We start from the raw sequence: 19756 nt of genomic DNA on the forward strand, positions 1-19756 counted from the left end.
GAAATACTTTCTGGATATTCCTGATGTATCTCCTTGTTCCTTACCTATTTTTTTTTTTCATATCACCCCTGATAACAAAAAGAAAAAAAAGTATCTGAATAGCAACCTATCTTGACAGAAAGACAAGCAACAAAAAAACCATAACAGGTCACATCAGAAATAGCTAGGAGATCTGGGGAAAAATATAACTGCATCTAGGCAAACCTGTACCTTTCAAACTTTTTAGGCAGATAAGCAGAGTTGTCCTATTTCAGTATCTTTAGATTTCTCAGTGACTGAAGCCATATTTTTCTGTTTGTGTTCATTAGAAATCCCTTTGGTAAGGACAGGATTGAATCTGAAGTGTTTGGACACAACACGCTTCTCCCAGCAGCACAAAAAATGCAGCTTGACTGTCCTGCTGCAGAGGGGCTTCAATGCCACTTCTGGCTCACCTCCTATTGCCCCAGAATAAAATAAAATAAAATAAAATAAAATAAAATAAAATAAAATAAAATAAAATAAAATAAAATAAAATAAAGTAAAATAAAATAAATAAAAAATAAAATAAAATAATGTATTACATGACCGGATGTGAGTACTTCCTAATTTTAGCAATTTTTTGAGTATTATCCATTTAAGGTCCCCTCTGACACCTCTGCTTTTCTCTGGTTCCATTGGTGGCAGCATTGCTCACCCTGGGGATTGCTCATGGAGCAGCAGCAGAGCTCAGAGCAGTCTCACAGCCTGGCTGGGCTCCCTCCTGCTCACCATCCACCAGGATGCAGTGGTGGGATCCATCCCCTGACAAACACACCTCCAAGATTCCCCTCATATAATTAGGCCACAGTGTAATCCCATGGGGGCATCTGCTGAGTGCAGCCTCTCTCTGTGAGCTCCTTTCTACAGCTGGTTCCTCCTGGTGAGGTTTTCTGAAACCCCACAGCTGGGGTTTGAGGCTCCAAGGTACTGCAGCATTTCTGTTCCCAGACACTAAGCTAGGCACACAAAATGAATAGATTCGGATGTTAGAGAAAGTGATTTAAGTCCAGCACATGCTTTGTAGCACACTTAGAAATAAGAAGTCAGCTCCCCATGCAAGTATGTAATGCCCCTTAGGGCAATTCTTCATAAAATCATGTTATATTATGGACAGAACAGCGTTCCTATGATGGAAATCCACAGAGCTCATATCTCTAGAGTCTGACTGTCCTGGTGGGACTCAGAGATGATCACTGTGTTCTTTGTACGGCAACTTGGCTTTGCTTTCCTTTGTCCAGGGCTGTCCTCCAGTGCAGCCATCCAACAAGGTTAAATGGCAGACACCTCTGTGGTGTGAGTTTGGATGGCAGACAGCTCTGTGGTGTGAGTTTGGACGGCAGATAGCTCTGTGGTGAGAGTTTGGACGGCAGATAGCTCTGTGGTGTGAGTTTGGATGGCAGACACCTCTGTGGTGTGAGTTTGGATGGCAGACAGCTCTGTGGTGTGAGTTCACAGCATTCACAGCACCAGAGAGAACTCATCAGCTGCCTGCAGACTTACTCCTCTGGCTATCAAGATTTTCAGGAAAGGCTAACAAGCCCCAAGGCCTTCAGGTCATGGTGCCTTGCTTAGGACTATTGAAAGGAACCTGGCTGGTGTCCAGAATTTTTTGAGCGCACAAAGTTTTGCAGCTTTGCAAAATCAGTTTACAGCATAACAAAACCCTCACTGGGAAAACTCACCAGGCTGTAAGGAATCTGTGTGGTGTTAGATAATTTAGTGGCAGCATTAACCTTGCCATAAAAATGTGAGGATCTTCATCTAGACATGCCTTTAGCAGTTATAAAGATGTACAGCCCCTTCAAAGTGGATAGAAATGTTGGGTTTGGGTCACAAAAGTCCTCAGCTGGATTAGAGTCCAAGGTGGTGCTAAAGATATAAATATATACATATATATATGTACACACACACAGTCCTCTTCTGCATCACTTTGCATGAGGGTTCTGAACCATTTGTAGTGCAATGACCCTGAAGGAAATCCATGAGAGCCAAACAATTGATAATAATGAGACAGAAAAAACAGAAAGCTATGTACCTTCTAGGACATGAGGAAGAGAGGAGAGCCATTGTGTATTTCACTGAATCCATTTATTTTGAGATTACTCTAAAACTCCATTTAAAAACTGTGCTGTAGAAGACATCTCAATTGCACTTCCTTGAAGCCTTAACTTGGAGATACAGGAATACTTTGAGATACAAAGTCCCAGCTGCACACAGAGATGATGCTTTCTGCTTTCACTAGTATCTTCATTACAGTCTTGTGCAGCATGAGCTTATCTATTTAAATGTACCTGTTTGGTCCAGGAAAAATAAGTTTTGGGTTGCATTTGTTTAATTTAAAGGGAAATTGAAGGGCTCTAAAAACAATGAAATCAACAAAAATGAGATTAAGGTGGAGACCAGTTAGAAATCACTCTGCCAAAAGACACATAAAGATGTCTGTATGTTTCAGTTAAGAATATTATTTTTTCCAGACAATGATATATTAAATAACAGATTTTGTAAACCTTCATGGTACTAAACTGCTTAATGCTAAGAAGTCAAATCGATAAGGTGCTTTCCCTGGGCCTTCACTCCATTGCCCAAACACAGCCAGATGGATTTAGGTGGGGAATAAAAAACATGGTCTGAGGATGTCCCTGCTGTGACTCATACCTGAGTCTCCCCAAAAATGATGAGTTTGGAGGTGACAGTTGTCCTTGAAGCACTGTCCTGGCACTGTTCCCCAGGAACAGTTGTGGTGGAACAAAGCCATGAGTGAGAAACACCAAAAGATGAAGAGGTGTTGGGATGCTCCTCCATGCATGGTCCTTGATAGGGGGGCTCAGGGGTTGCAGAGGTACAGACTGCCCTCTCTGAACCAGAAAAACCTTTGTTCTTTTCCTAGAAGAGAAAAATTGGCTGAACCTACCCCATTCCTCATTCCTCTTTTGGAAGGGGAAAGAAGCACTGAACTTTTAGAGCCCTTACAGCACTACTGACAAATGGCATTTAGGGAGTTTTACACATGGCAACCAGAGGGGTGATGAGGCACAAGTGGTCCCTTGTGCATTGCAGTAGTTTTGCTATAGCCTAATCAATACTTATTTGCTTTGATTCTTCCTAGTAGTGAGCAGAGGCTGCATGAGCAGACCATTGAAACAATCAAACATGGATTTTGGCAAAGAATTTTGAAGATTTGTGACTTTATTTCGGCCAACAACAGAAACGGACTGCAATTATTTTGATATTTGGAATGCTTGTATTAGTACCAACAATATTGAAGGTGAACTTCCAAAGATGTCTTTGTTGGTGAAATAAAAGGGTCTTTCCTGTCTTTGTGTTATATTTCATTACAATGTATGATTACCTGTCTGGAACAGATCTCTTGGAAGGGAGCAAAAGCTATTGTCAGATTAACTAGAGCCATATGTCTGCAGCATAAATCCATATAATGGAGGGAGTCATGTACCTGGGAGGGTGGATGGATGTCCCAAAGAAGGAACAGAGAGTGAGAATAACTGCTGAAAATCCAGAAACCTCTATAGTAGCTGAAGTCTTAGAAAACAGAGTATTTGAGTTTGCATTTAGGCAGAAGCAGGCTTGGTGTCATGCTTTGGGGTCTGGATCCTGCAGACTGATGCAGCAGCCCATGGCAATAGCCCACTTTGTGGCAGTTTTAATCTGCAGTTTTCACATGCTGTCAGGAGAGCTTGTGCACTGCACACATTCTGTGTCAGGTCTGCACATCTCAGAGGGCTCTGATGGGAAATTGAGCATGACCAACATGCCCAGGAGAGCCTGGGCAAAAAGGGTGCCCAGGACAGTGGCAGTGCACACCTCAGAACCCTCCTTCTGGGGCAGAGCACTTACAATGAAACTCTGCAGATGGGCTTGCCCTGAGAGCTGCTCAGCCTCCGAGGCACATCCTGGTGCTGCCACTGCTCCTTGTCAAGGATCTGGCCCTGCCTAAACCAGGCTAATTATTAAGTCGTCTCCTTCCCATTAACTTGTGAGGAAAATTACCCTTCTGGGTTTGAATGACAGAACAGCATTAAGAGTATGCACCTTTTTTTTTTCTTAAATCAACCAAACAGAAAATTCACAATGAGGATGATCTTGTAATTACACACACGTCAGAATAGAGAGCATGATAGTTTGCTCAGATTTCTGTGAACGTTTCTTTAGAAGAATTTTGGAGGAGAGAGGGAGGGAAATGTTCATTGTAAATCAACTTTGGCATGAAACTTTTGTAAAAAGGTGCCCAACATGCATTACATTCTTTGTTCTGTGTTTTTCCTACATATAAAGCCTTGACAACCTGCTATTCTATGATTGATGCACTTATTTCTTCTAAAGTATCACTAACCAAGCATATCATTTTTATACAGTAAGTGTGTATTCAATTTCCTACAGTTTGACTGCTAAACAGGCTCAATGGTAAAACAAATATATACTGCTGCAGTGCACTGTTCAGGGGGACCAATGGAAAACTTTGGAATATTTTTCATTTGTGTTCCCTTTGCTTTTAGTGGCAATGAAATCACAGCAGGGGCACATGATAACTATTCATATTTTTATGAAAGTTGTACTGTCATTGGGTGAAGTCTCCAACTACTGCAGACTTTGTACAATGTTAATAGGAATATTATAATTCATATATTCTTGCACAATAAAGCAGAATGACATATCAGGTTTGCAGGCTCTCCTGACAAGGTATGAGGTATTTATCTGGGTTTGTACACCACGGGCTTATCAGCCGAGTATCTGAACAACTATTGACATCATTATCATTCATGTATTCATAAAATGTTTAGGGGTCTCCCAGTTACATTCTACCAAGGATGGAGTTGCTCCTTCTTAGTGTGAAAGAAAATATAAACTGAGAGAAAAAGAATTCAAGATCCTGCAGGCTTAGCACTGGATCCTGGCACTCGTGGACCGGGCGGGAGGATAATGGATCTGTGAGAATTCATGTATGTTTATGATGTACGAGGCATTTCAGCTGACATTGAATCAGGTCAGTGCCTCCATTGGACAGGATGCAATGTCAATGGAACTGTTATGTATTATTGATGTCAGTCACAGAATAGATAAAAACATTAACAAAATAGCTTCCATTGCCTTTTTTTTTTTCCCCTCAAATGACAAAAGGCACCAGCCCTTACAAGAGGCCTCCAATGTTTCCGATTCTCAAACAGTTTTGACTTGGAGAAAATTTAGGAAATTAGAATATAATGACAAAACAATATTTATATGTGAGAAGAATGGCTTAACTCCTTTCACTTATATTTTCATTTGTGGAATTAAGTTTCGCCTGCAAAAGAGACATCTGCTCACTCTAGGTCCACTTCTGCCAATTGTTAAGCAAAAATGTAGTGAATAAAGACCCATATGCCCATCTCCAGGTTATGCATTACTATCCCAATGAATCTATAGGAATAATTGTTACTTACATTGAAAGCAACTTTAAACAGCTTGGTCTGTGACACTGAAGTCCATATTGGCCCTTCTTCACACTCCCAAAGGTGTGAAAAGACCATCACACAAGTCACACCCAATGGACTACAGAGATACTTAAAGTAAGAGAAAATGTAAAAATTAAAAGCTTTTAACATGGATTATACCCATTTTACCCAACCTCTTACTTTCGTATTGCACATTGCTCCCTAGACATGCAAACCACTGAGGCTGCTGCCACAACTGACCCATTCCTAAATCAGCATCCTCAAGCCCCACCAAAATCTGAGCTGTGTTTTAAACACCACGTTAAAAATAGGTATGTATGAATAAATATTTAGAGGATTTAAAACCTTATGAGGAGGGAAATAAGCACTGTGGGGCATGCCACCCAAAGACTACAGACAGTTTCTTGGCGTTCTGTATTATCCCAATCCCTTTAGTGACATTTTAAAACTTAAAGAAAGTAAGGAACACCATAAATTTCAACAGGGCAATTCATGCTGAAATTCAAGCACTTAAAGGTTGCACAGCCTCAAAGCATAAAACATACATTGCATTTGCCAATCAGCTCCGTGAAGGGATAGGGAAAGGTATTTACCTAATTAATGTGTTTAGAGTTGTTTTGTGCTCATACCTTTGGTGGGGTTATCTGAGATTTACACATTTGCTCCTGCACCCATGGAAGACAACTTCATTCAGAGCCTAATTTAGCAAAATAAAAAAATTAATTTTACTAAAGATTATGACCTCAAACTAATACCATGAAGTTAAAGGAAATGCATTCCAAAAATGATGTGCCTCTTTGCTTGCTCCTGTCTAATGAAGGTTTTGTTTGAGCCTTCACTGTGGATCTGTCCTATTGCTTAATTTCACCATGATGTTCAGAACACCCTGTGTCAACTGGTAACTTTTGGGCACAAAAAACCCCCAGGAATTCCAATGTTATACATTTGAGCCCTTGTCAGTAAACTGGCCTCACCTCTGAAACTGCAGGAATCCACAAAATAAGGAATTTTAATAATGACACAACCTGATTGAGACTTTGTTGATTTTCACAATCCTATTTTAAAAATATTTTTCTTGCATCCATCCCCCTGCAACTTATCTTTGCTCCCTAGTTCTTTGTTCTGAACTAGGAATGCTTATAGGGTCATTAAAGCTATAATTTGTGTGCTGAAGTTGTTGCCAAAGATAGGTTACCACTATACATAAGTGTTATCTTCAGAAGTGCGAGCAGAGTAATAATCTTTCTCTCCTCCCTCCCAAAGAGATACCACTAATTAGGAGATCTTTGATCCCACTGTCTCTCAGCAGAGACTGCTACAGGAAAGGTCATCAGGCCCCTGGCACAACCATTCAACCTCTTACATGTAAGTGGACCAAATTTTACAAAATACCATGTCCTTTCTCTGAATAATTTATTTGAATAGTTGCTGTACCCATCTTTGGTACCCAGCCTCTACCATTTATTACATTTGGTGAAAATTGCACAATTTTCTCCTAGCTCCAAATCAGAAACAAACATCCACCAATAGACCTTCTTTAGATTGGTGGTGCAATGTGCTTGCTTCCATTCCCTTGGTCCAAGCTTTAAGATTTAAAGGATGCAACAGCCACAGGAAAGTGCAAGGGGTGGTTTTTGGCTTTGTCTCATGCTCCTAGCAATGCAGAAACCAAGCAAAACTACAGTGGGTGAGTCCTCTGTGTGTGTTTGAGACTGTCCCCTGGGCGAGTGACAAAAAGCCATTTTCCTCTGTCTCACAGCCCCAGCAGCAGGGACAGGCTGAGCTCTCCCTGCAGGAGCCAGGCTCATCCCTCTGCCCTGCAAGCTGGCAACGCAGAGAGTTTCATATGCACATTCCCCATGAATATAACTCTATTTAACAAAGGCTGCACACAATTTGTTCCCTTTCCCAGGTCTTTCCTTCCCTGCTAGCAAGTGGCTGTTGCAGTTAATCTAAGGAGACCCCTCCTAGGCTCTCTTTGCTCACAAACCCTCTTGTGCTGTAAAACAGATAACTGAAAAACTTTATGGCCAGGTTCTTAAAATATTTTTAAACTTGTCCTTCCCCCCTGCCCCAAGCCTTTTGATGTAAGGAGAAAATCTCACACAGTGCCTACCCTTATCTCCCCAAGAGAAAACAAAGAGAGTTAAAGGCAAATGTCTTCTGCAGAGACTGCCTTTTCTGTGCTGCTCTCCCCACTGTGTGCCAAATAATGGCATCTGTTCCTGCTGTTCTTTAGTTCCCCCATCCAGCGTGTTTTCAACTTCCTGTGAAAATTTGTGGTTCTTAAATCCAAAGGTCATGTTTAACACTTAAGTTCAGTTTGGAAGGATTTGGATTTGTTTCTCTTAATTTTTTTTTTCCCCAGCTCTCTTTTGAGAGCAGACAAAAGGCTTTCAGCCCCTCTTTGCATTGCGTGTTTTACACACTCCAGCATACATCTCTGCAACTCGGGTTAATACTCTGGGAAATATCCACTCATGTATTGATAAGCATTAAAGGATTGTTCTTTCCATGCCTTCTGCCAGGGTTCAGTGTGTTGTTAGCAGCACAAGCTCCTCTCACACAGCCCTCACTGGATGATCAGTCTGCAGTATATAGGAATTCCCTCTGTCAGCTCTACAGAAAATTCAAGCTGCACGTAAACAAAGCCACATTTCTAAGCAGAGAATCTTAGAGTGAATAGCCAAAATTCTACTCAGTTATGTATGATGGTTTTCTGCAAGAGGAACTGAAACCAAATAATCTAATTAATTTTTCTTATTTGTTCAAGCTGGACTCAAACCGGGATCTCAGAGCTGAGATGCCAGTGAGAAAACTGTCTTTCTGCATTTTACAGGAGGGAAGCTGAGTTGGTTTGATTATTGATATATTTTAGGCCTGTGTTTATTCAGTATTTCCCTAAAATACAATTTTTTAAAGTGCATATTTGTCAGCCTAACAGATTCACTGAGAGATTTTCAGGCATCATTTTAAAGAGGCAGGGAATCAAAGGCAAATACATAATTTTCTACATCAACAGAAAGAAAAAAAAAGGCCAAGATCTCCATAGTTTCCTTTCTAAAATTAAGAAAAAGGGTCCATGAATATTACTGAACATTTATTTCTGTGCCAAGGAACTGGGCTACTCCACAGAGCACTGGGCAAGGGCCAGAGAACAGGATTTGGGGTCCACACTGCCTGTGTCTACCATGCCTTCATCCTGAGACTGTCTTTTCTGTCTGAAAATTTTTCTGGCAAACGCCACTTTAGAGATAAAGGGGAAAAAAAATCCTGAGATGGGTAGGGATGTAATGATGTAATTTAAAAAGTGTTTTGTGTGTTTCATTTCTGTTCAATTGAGAAAGGGACTAAACCTCAGTTGCGTGGTGCTCTGTGCGGGCGCCCAAGGTTTTCCCTGCCCTTGATTCACAGGGGGAGGCAGAAGCCTTCATGTCCTTTAGTCTGCACACCCCGTGGATCTGGCGTGGTCTCTCTCGTTTGGTCCCAGAATCAGATGCTATTTCTGGTCTGAAGACATTTGTTCTCAATTGCCTACACAGTTCAATGGGATTTTAAGGTACATTTGTTAGGGATTATAAAGCACCTAAAGATGTATCAAGTGGAAGGGTCAATACAAGATCAGGCTGTATTGTGTTACAGCGTGTTGCATTATGTGCTACGTCTCAATTCACTGTTGGAAACCAGATGTGGCAGACAAGCCCAGCCTATTTTTTGAACATTTGTAGATATCTTTGAATTATGTCATCAGCGTTTAAAGACTTCCACAAAGATTTTGAGAAGTAGATTTTCTCAAGTCTTCCAATCACTATCAAAACCTCAAATTCTGGTGGGTAATTGAAATACTCTATACCAATCCAAAAATATAAGCATAAAAAGAAGGCTTTCATCTTTCATTTGTAATATATACAGAGCATGGTATGAATTTGCTACCTGTAAGGTGTATTGAATTTTTAATCATCTATATATTTATGGTAAAGAGTAACACATTACTTCTAGCACACAAAAGCTTATGGCATACGATTATCCTTAATTAATGGGTAAGTGCAAAGCTTTATTATTCAATGAAACTGATTTATTATCTTAATTCTGCAACGTTCTACTTCATGTTTCCATTGAAACCATTGTTTGCACCATGGTAACCAGTAACCACCATATGTACGTGAACCCTTTTATGACCTGTACGTAATTAGATTTTATTATTTTCTTAAAGCTGAAGTGCTGCCTGTGCGAGTGGCCTGGCTCCCCACCCCTACAAACGAGGGCTGGGTCTCTCGTTGCTCTGCTCCTGGGATAACCAGGTGGGATTTGAGCGTGTCATTCTACCCCCGTGGCTGTTTTTCCCCAGCAGCCCTGCACATCCCTGCTCTCCCTGTCCCTGTCTCCTGAGCCTGGCACAGCTAGTTAACTGGAAGGACGTGAGAGCAGCTGAAAGCCAGTGGGTGTCGAGCTGCCTGGTGCAGAGATCCCCAGCTAATTGCTAGTCCTAACAGGCACAATTAGCCGCTACAAGCCCTTTGAGATGGCCCTGGGCTCCTCTCAGGTAACAGCCATCACTAGATAAAGGCTGAAATACGCTGCATTTAGAGAGACACTAGCAGACAGGGATGTCACAGGCTGCCAATTATGCTCTGCCTGTACACAGTCACTTCCAAGAACCAGACAAGACACATACACCTGAAGTTAAAGGGACAAGATGTGTACTATTTTGAACTACACAAGTGTGGGGCACGTGAAGATATAACCCTTCTCAAATTAGGTCGTGTCATCTTTTCAATTATCAGTTCTTGATCAAGTTCTGCAGTGTTTTTGAACATTTACTGCGAGCAGTAAGCCCTGGAAAGCTCAGCAGGAGAGGGCTGCTTATATTTTTTTTGCTGTATGTGATGTTACTTTAAGCAAAGTTTCACCATTACCACACAGATGAAATGGCTTGACAAGCCTCTCTTAACCAAACACTGATGCTCTCTGCCCTGTTGGGACTGCAATCTGTCCATGCCTCACAGAGGAGGAGAGGCAGATTAGCATGGGTAAGGATTACTTTTGAAATTAGTGAGTGTCCCCCATTCATCCATTAAAAAAAAAAAAACAACTTCTCTGAGCATCTTCCTCTCAGAAAATGAACTTCTCTCCAAAAACAGCAACCTAGAAAGGCAGCCTGAAAAAACCCAGCAGATCAGATTTTGAGAATGATCAGAAGAAAATGCGCAGTTTCAGGTACCTATCACAGCAACAGCCTCCTACAGAAAATCATTACAGATCTGCACATAAAATTTCAAATGCTTCAAAGTTGGAGACTCTAAGAATTTCAAGACCTAAATCTAAGTTGTGTTCATTGGTATTAAAAAACAATTTCCAAGACATATAATGAGCACAAATTTTGGCCCCTGAGTTAACCTTAGTTAGTTACTCACCTCCCATTTGTGCACCCATTTTAAAGGAGATTCAGAAAAACTGTACACAAAACTTCCTCTCAAGAAAACATCTTATTTTGTTGCTCTGAGAACTGAAATTATTCCACTGCTTACCTTCAGGTCATGTATCTCCTGCCCTTCTGATAGAACATCAGATCACCAACATGAATAACAGCACATTCCCAGGGCATTCATCAAAATCTGTCAAACCACCTATAAAAATTAAACTAAAATTCAATATTAACAGATTTCTATTTATTTCTTATTTAATATCTTAAACGTTTCATATTTATCCCTTTTTCTTTTTAATAATATCTTAAAGATCATCTTCCAAATCATATCACATCTAGTATGACAGGTTAATATTCAGAAGTCAGCTTTCCCAATTCCAACTTATACCACATAGGAATGGCTCTTGATGTTTTGGAAGCTTGAAGATTTTAAATATAAATTTCTATATTTTAAGACTCACTTTAAATTTTCCCAAGAGCTTTTTGATCTTAATATGGAAAGTATGCAAAGTCTCTAATTACTAATTATGGCATAGTTAAATTCTGTTAAAGGATAAAAATTGCTTGACACAGTTGGTTTCACCTGCCCAGAATTAAAAACGAAGCTCCAAATGTAGGCTCATAGGTTTTGGTGAGACCTCAGTGCTCTTGTCTATGTGGAAGGAAATGGAAACCAGTGAATGGATCAGCAAAATACATTACCTGCTCTTTGGCTTTTCTGGTAATGATCTACTGATTGAAAATTCCAGTGGCAGGTTGCTTGACCAGATTCCAGGTAAAAGAAGCCAGGGAAATTGTGTCATTTCCAGTGCTCATTTTAGATTCTAGAGGCATTTTATTAGTTTGTTACAAACAAGTTTGTTTTCCTTATAAAAAAAAAAAGAGTGGACGTCTTTGAAATATTTGCAAAATCAACATGCTAATATTTGATTGCAAACCATGGAACGATCAAAAAAACTAAAAGGAAAGAATGAGTGCTCTATTATTAAAATAGTAAAATAAATAGACATACATTTTTTCCTTTTTACAGATACATTTGCAACCAAATTAGCAACAAGATCTCCTCCAGTATAAATAAAAAAGGCTTGCACTTACCTATTAATTAAGAATAATGGAATGCCATAAGCTTTTGTGTGCTAGTGGAACTGTAATTTGTTACCCTTCTCTACAATAAATATATAGCTGATTAAAAATGCAGTGTGGCTTACATACATTAAATTCATACTGCACTGTGTATTGATTCCCCTTGCTCATCCTGGTAGCCCAGGGCAGGTGGGCTTTGACCCTCTCAGGTAAGGCAGAAAAGCCTCTGGCAAGGCAGAGATGTTGAGCACAGATCTCCCAGACTGAGCTCCTCAGGTGTCCTGACCAGCTCACCCAGGAGCTCCTCAGCCTTTCTGTGCCATGGAGGGACAACAAACGAGACCCTGATGGTCTCCCCTGGCACAGAGTTTCCCATTTCCCCCTCGAGCTTTGGGGGTTTAGGGACCAAGCAGGGCTCACAGAAAGCAGATTCTCCTTCCCAGCTCAGAGGTTTGGTCATTGCTCTGGGTCCCATCTCCAGCTGGGAGTTACCAAAGGGAATGGCCACCTCTACCTCCCCTCCTTCCCATCCTCAAAAGTCAGGGACAAAAGCATACAATGAAATATATCTAGTAATTTGTACAGCAGAGGAGAAGTAAATGTACCAAGGATAACGTCCTGGCAAAAAAATGAATTAAATTTCCCAAGCAAATTAACAGACATGGAACTTGTGAGCTCCTCTGGAAAAAATAAAAAATAAAATTAATTATGAGAATCGGGCGACTTCTTGTTTCTGTGAGAAACAGGATTATTGTGCACACCACTGTGTGTGCTCCTCAAACATTCTGCTGCCTATGGCTTGACACAGCATTGCAGTGTTGGGGTCTTTTTACAAATTGACTAATTAGGCCCCAATCACTCCAGGTGTTGCTACATCAAAGCAAATATCCCAACTTTCCTTTTCATGGTGACCACACCTGAACTCAGAAATTATTATTTACATGAGAAAATTAAAACAGATGCATTTTAAATATACACTAATATATATACATGGCAACATTAAGCCATTGGACCAAATTAAGCCCATCCAATATCTTCACATTCCAGACTCTACAGAAATTGAATTTCTATTTTAAGAGGTCTAAGTCCTCACCCATGTGGCACGGAAACATCTATATATTGTTTTTGCTATAAATGGTTATTTACAGGGCTTTTTTGCCTGCAAAACCAAATATTTAGAACACCACCTGTGAGAAACTGAACTTGTCACCCTTGCTGTAGCCTCTTTCATCTAATTTGGGTCAATTATCACTCTGTACGTGTTAACACTACCTATTTAATTGCTAATAATCTTAGCAGATAAGAAGGAGAAGTGAAAAGTTGGTTCTCCTGAGAGAAATCAAAATTTGCTCCCTGAGGGAAATGTAGAAGGGAAAAAGATAAAAAAGGAACCAGAAAAAAAGAGATGGCTAGAGAAGAAAACAAAGGATGAACAATATGCAATATTGTCCCACAGAATGACAAGAAATGCAGTGATCAGTGCCCCAGGATGAAGTCATGCTGATGATGCCCAGTCAGGTCCTCCCTGCTGTGGGGTGAGGGCATTGCCTGGCCATGGGGCTGAGTCTGTGCATCATCAGCTGCTCTGACAATCACAGGATCCTCTACTGTCACCTCCAGAGGACTGTGACATCCAGACAAGGAGCTTTCAGCCTTCATGTCACAGCATTGAACAGAGAATATTCACCCTGTGACCACATAACTAGCTTTAGCACAGTAACTGCTACATGGAGAAATATTAGGTAGGAGGAAAAAATCCCCAAACCAACAAGACAAACCTGGCATTTAGATAAGTAAAGGTTTTCAGATTACCCATCTTCCTTTATAAAACTGGTCATGCATCTTTATGAGGCTGAATGCCAGTTCTATGCATTAGCCTTCAGCATACAGTGCCTGATACCAGAGTGGTGGATCTTCTGCCCATCACAAACTCTAAAAGAACTGATACCAACTCATCTACTAACAATATTTGCTGCCCTTGACTTGACAGGTGTAATATTGACCACTCTGGATATGGTGTGGTTTGTGACACCTGATAGGATCTGAAACCAGAATGGTATGGCAGTGGGACATAAAATAAGATATCAGAAAAGAGACAGCCAAGGAGATGAATTCTGTGAGTCCACCTGATCAATTCAGCTGAGCAGAGTGCTGCTTTCCTGAACCCCAGGAAACAGGCATGTAAAATATCTGTTCCTTGATGGGCCTGGCAGATGTGATGCCAGAAATAATTCTACTCTGATTTATTTTTTGTAGCTTTATCTAGTTCCCTATATTAAACCTACAATCCTAAAATAATTTTAGGGCCATTTATTTTTATGTCTACCAACAGTAGAGTTACCCAAATGTTAAAAGCCTATGCTCATAGGCCCATAAAAGCACTGTTGATTAGATTGCAGTATTTCAGTTTTTAGTTATCAACACTGACACTTTGGGAAAAAATTGAGTACAATATACTTCTGTACACATTGCAGTGTTTTTAACCATTTAGTCAGTACCACGTACATCAAATAGACACCATAATAAAACAGAAATGCATTAAACATACATCTGGAAGCACTTTGTAACTGACTTCTGCTTATGAAAATGACTGTACATAATTTCATCATTCACTTTAATTCAGTCACATGCTGCAGTCGGAGGAGTCAGATAACACACTGCAATAAGATTCAAGCATAGATTTCTCCTTGTGCTAAATTCCATGCTATAGCTGTCAGCCCACACTGCCATCAGTTGTGAGTCCATAGCTGGGCTCCAGAGCCTGCAGCAGTGGTGCTGGCACAGCAGGGCCCTGCTGGGGCTCACAGAATTCACTTCAGAGTGCCCCTGCCCTGGACAGCTCAGACCACACTCATGGGAAGGCACTCCCAGCAGCACTGTGTGACCCTTAGGCAGCTTCACCAGCAGCTCCAAGGGGAATCCAGACCCTGCCTTCCATGACCAGGAAACAGCAGGATGTTTGCACTAGGTACCTGCTCTTCTCTCTGGTTTTTCTCTCTTTTTTTCCCCTCACAGCGTGGTTTGAACCCTTACCTTACATGCACTGCAGGATGAGGAGCCACTGAGTGTGTACAGCTGTTTTCACACTGTGTGTTTTTCAGTTCCAGCCACACAAGGAACATTTGCAGCAATATCAGAGGTGACAGCAGGACATTGCAAAGAAGCCCCCACCCATCTGCAGGATGACCAGTGGGAAGCTTGCTCTAAAAGGGTGTACATCTAAAAACCACAGGCATTTCACCTGATCTATTCCTTAAAAAATATCAACTAAACCCCAGGAATGGGCCCTGGCATGCTGAGGAGTTTTCAAGCTCTAATGTTTGGCAACTCTTGCAACTTTTTAACTACCATGTCAATTCATGACAGAATGGCTGAAATGATTAGCACAACTGGCATATTATAGCTAAAATAAAAAAAATAGAATTTGACCTACACCAATCTACATTGTCAGTATCAACAACAAAACTCCAGCAAAATGTCTCTTGTGTCCATAACAGTGACACTTCTAGGGACACCACTGGTGATCCTGTTTTATGGGTTAGTGGCTGTGGCTTAGTAACATTTCCAATCTTTTCTTTAACTTGTTCAATTATAAAATCAACCTCATATAGACTGATTTATAAAAATAAACCCACAAATGCTTCCTGGTTTAAGATGTGAAGAGACACCTTTTGACAAAAAGTAGAGATTTAGTTAAGATTCAGCACAATAGAAAAGGTTTCCAAATTGTCTACTACTCAATGATCTGAAAATACTTTATAAATATTACATTATCTAAGTTTCAGTGCAACAATCATTCATACAACAATCCAGGCAACTAAATAGAGGTATCTCTTTTGTAAGTTAAGGATTCTAAAGCACAGAAATGTTAAACAAGTGTTAAAAGAAATTACAAGATTTCTGTCCTAGTACTACAAACAAACACAGGTTTTTTAAATTTTTTTTTTAGACCAAGTCTGTTTTAACTTTCGGCTATTCTGAATTACTTCTTCCCTTTGCTTTGCTGGAGAAAAGAGAATCTTTAGAGCCTTCAAGTGAAAATCCACTGCATTAAATATAGTCTGGCAGGCTCTTGAACAGCAGAGCATTGTCCCTTACAGACTGGCTGGCTGGCCAGTCCAGCTGGCCTGGATAAAATCTCTTTCTTGATCGTTTTGTTGATAGAATATATTTTGCTTTGGCACTTCTGCCACTTGCTCTTGTTTTCCATTAGTCCATTGCTGTGTAAGTGCTTGCCCACTTCAGTCTGCATTCACATTGACAGTGCAAAAATATTCCCTTTTCACAGACTTCAAATCTTCTTTACCAAATTTAGTAAAAGTTGTTAATTTGCATTTTTATGCTTTAAGATGGAGCCAGACAGACCATGGGGAAGCTGTGCAATGGGAAGGTTCTCACATGGGTCCAACTAGGACAAAACCAGGGACATCTACCCCACCATCCATGAGCCCAAGTAGAAGATTTTGCCTTGTCACTAAAGATGCCTCAGGATGGCATAAATAGCAAATCCTATTGAATTTAGGGTGGTGACTGAATGTAGACAGGCTGATAAACTCAGCAAGCAATGGAGCAATACCAGTGCCTTCAAACAGCACAGAGGACAAGAACATCCTTCACTCCACTCTCCTGCACAGCACCTACAAGTTGTTGCCCAGCACCAGGCAGGCACAGCCCCATTACCTTCTCCTGTAGAGAAACAGGACACCCTCCTCTTCCTCTTCCTCTCCTCCCAGGCTCCAGGCCATGTGTTTCCACAGGAAAATAACTGCAGCAAGGCTGGATGCAAATCAGCTGAGGGAGCACCTCCCTCTCCACAGCTGCAGCAGCAGGCAGACTCTGGTTCAGTAAAACCACAGATTAAGAATGATTAACCTTTACCCGGGTTTGCAGTGATCAGCAAGGCTGTAGCCAAGGGGTGACATCCTTCCACCATCCCAGGGCTCCCAGGGTGGGACTTGCCAACGCAGCAAACTCACACGTTCATTTTCAGTGTGGCTCTGAGGTTTACTGAGCAATGCTGGTCAAAGCACCCTGATTGTTTGCCAAAAGAAAAGAAAAGAAAGTTATTTTTTCTTCTCTTTAAATGCAGCTGTACTTTACTGCAAAGGAGGGGGAACTGAAAATAATTTTCTGCATCAGTATTATCAATTATCTAAAGCCCATTTGTACCATTATGACTTTAATGTTCTCCCAATAGAAATATAATTCTCATTATTTTTATTGGGTTTTATTTTTATATTGCTATTAAATGCATATCACCAGATTTTTTTGTTTTCTTAAACTGTGTGGGCCAAATATCCAGCCCACTATGAAATCCTGGCTTTGAAACTGTGCCCCTGGGCTCAGGCATGGATGCAACATGCACAATGGTGATACTGAAATTGCTTAGGCACGGGATCATTTATACAAATCAAGCTATGCAAACAAACTTAGTGCACTTGAATTTTACTGTAACCAGCAAAGCACACTTGGAAGAAATCATATTTCCAAATAATCCTCTTTCTTGACCCAAAAGGACTAGTATTAGGGAGCAGGTAATGATGCCCTTCAGCACAATTCATTAAAACATACTAAGCTCTTAACAGAAAAAATCTGAAAGAACAGGAACTGTTTGAGAATATGGCTTATTTGATATTTTTCTATAGATGTTTTAGAATCAAGACACATTTAATCCCCATTCCCTCTTCTCCAAAAGTAGAAAGGGAGAGGGTAAAATTGATGTATTCCAACAAGGGACAAATTACTGTCATGATTCTGTTGTAAGAGGTAGCAATTCTAGTCTTTTCATGCATATTTAGTAAGTAGGGACATCCTCTCTTTCACAATTCAGTTTCTATTTGTTATAGTTAATACTAAGACGACATTCTTTTTATATACTAAATCAATTGACTAGACATTACCAAAATAAACCACACTTTTTCTTTTAAAGGCATTCACACATCTCAAGCACACACTGGATGAGCATGCAGTGTTTGCCAATGCACTTGGCTTGTTGTAAGTGTACTTTCACTAAAGAAATCCAGAAACAATTTGTTGGAATGCAAAACTTCTCTGGCTTCAACTCTCTTACCCATAATATTTCTGAAAGAATAATTTACCCTCTCTGAAGGTACATCCCTCTCTGAACATTCCCTCTGGTGCATTTTGTGTCCCTGACCAAGGCGTGCTGCCCCTGCAAGTTGTCCTGAGGAGCTGCTTTGGTCAGCATGAGTAATGGAGCTCCTGGGCTGAGCTGGGTGTGAGCAGGCTGGATCAGCCCTCTCCCTGGACCTGCATAATGGTCCTTAAGCAGGCTCCAATGTAATTTTAAACTTCACTTCATCATAATGATAGGCTGCAAATGATCCTCCTATGAACGCAATGAGCGTGGTGAAAAAGACAAACTCCTGTAGGATGCACTTTGGCAAACACCAACTGGAGCCAGGACCTGAACCAGTAAGGCCACGTGTGAAACTGCCCTCCAGCATGCCCATGTGCCTGGCAGAGAGACCCACACTGCAGGCATCAAAGGGTGGATATAGATATAAAGACTCCTGAGTTATCTCATTCCTCATTTTCAGTTTTACTTATGATCCAGTGCTCTCCCAATGCATGGATTTACAAGCCTTCATTGTTTCATAGAGTAACAGCTGATATATCAACCCATTTTTTTTCTTTTTTTTTGCTTTACAATTCCAGCTCAGAGATTTCTGTTTGCCTTAATGAATTTTGTTTGCATAGTTGACTGGCATCAGGTTAAGCAGGTATTGAAATGTGATATAACAACCTAATCAACCGTTAACAGGTATAGAAGAAGCCCTGACAAGGAACAGTCTGAAACCTGTTCATGATGAGATTCTTTCTGATAAGGGAAAAAAGAGAAGTGTAGGACCAATTTATGCATAAATTGGTCACATTTTCACACCTAGCCCCCAATTATCTAAAAAGGGTTTAACATTATATTTATATTGATAAGCTTAACAATGTTGAACCACGACTCTGGGATGATCTGTTACAATTCACATCCAAAGCGACCAGAAGGAATAATTGGAAACCCTCCAGCATTTCAAGAAATAGAAGCAGCCTTGAAAAAGATGAAAACTGCCGTACAAGGTCTGGCTTTTGCTGAAATTACAACATAAATTCCGAATGAAGGATGGCCAAGAATAATTCAACAATTACAAATTCCCCTCTAAAGACACAGGGAATGCTACAAGATCAGAGAAATTGAGTCATCCCAAATGTCTCCAAATGGAAAAAAAAAAAATCCCAACATAGTAATGACTACAGGCTGACTGAGACACTTGATAGACTGTATCACTGATTGATTGCACAGGGGTTTTAGCTGAATAACCAGTTTTTATGCTATGAATATCAATAGTTGGCTACATAAATAGAAAGGATGCTTGCCAAAAAATTATGGAAATCCTGATACTCATCACCAGCGTGCGAGTTAACCTCAAGGTATATTAGAGTGTCTGTAATGGCCCACAATCATTCTGACATCTCCTCCAAGGCAGGAGCCCCCATAAATGCCCAACTGATTTCCCGCACATGCCAGGCCAGCAAGGCCAACCTGTCACGTGCAAATATCTCAAACCAGGGAAAACTGAATATCCACCCTGTAGCTGACGAGGCTGTGATTCCTCCTGGGAACCATCTGTGTTTTCCAGGATCAAATCCCACAGCAGCAAGGAGGGAGCACTCCCTGGAGCTGTGCCTCAAGCTGCACAGACACCTGGGTGGAGCCTCTTAAAAATGTACACCAAATGAAGATAGTGGCACCACCTTTAAATCAGGG

General features: G+C 40.7%; 2 long non-coding RNA genes across 2 annotated transcripts; both read right to left on the minus strand.

Annotated features, from left to right (window-relative positions):
* Window positions 1-2087: 2087 nt before the first annotated feature.
* Window positions 2088-6167, minus strand: LOC132079250 (uncharacterized). The gene is made up of 3 exons (XR_009419371.1): window positions 6098-6167; window positions 5457-5576; window positions 2088-2904 (listed from the first exon to the last, which is right to left on the minus strand). It is a non-coding gene; the product is annotated as an uncharacterized LOC132079250 (long non-coding RNA).
* A 4829-nt stretch (window positions 6168-10996) lies between these two features.
* Window positions 10997-16698, minus strand: LOC132079249 (uncharacterized). The gene is made up of 3 exons (XR_009419370.1): window positions 16657-16698; window positions 11477-11545; window positions 10997-11095 (listed from the first exon to the last, which is right to left on the minus strand). It is a non-coding gene; the product is annotated as an uncharacterized LOC132079249 (long non-coding RNA).
* Between the last annotated feature and the right edge of the window lie 3058 nt (window positions 16699-19756).

The sequence above is a fragment of the Ammospiza nelsoni genome, chromosome 13 (genome assembly GCF_027579445.1).
Source record: "Ammospiza nelsoni isolate bAmmNel1 chromosome 13, bAmmNel1.pri, whole genome shotgun sequence".
In the NCBI taxonomy this organism is placed as follows: Eukaryota; Metazoa; Chordata; class Aves; order Passeriformes; family Passerellidae; genus Ammospiza; species Ammospiza nelsoni.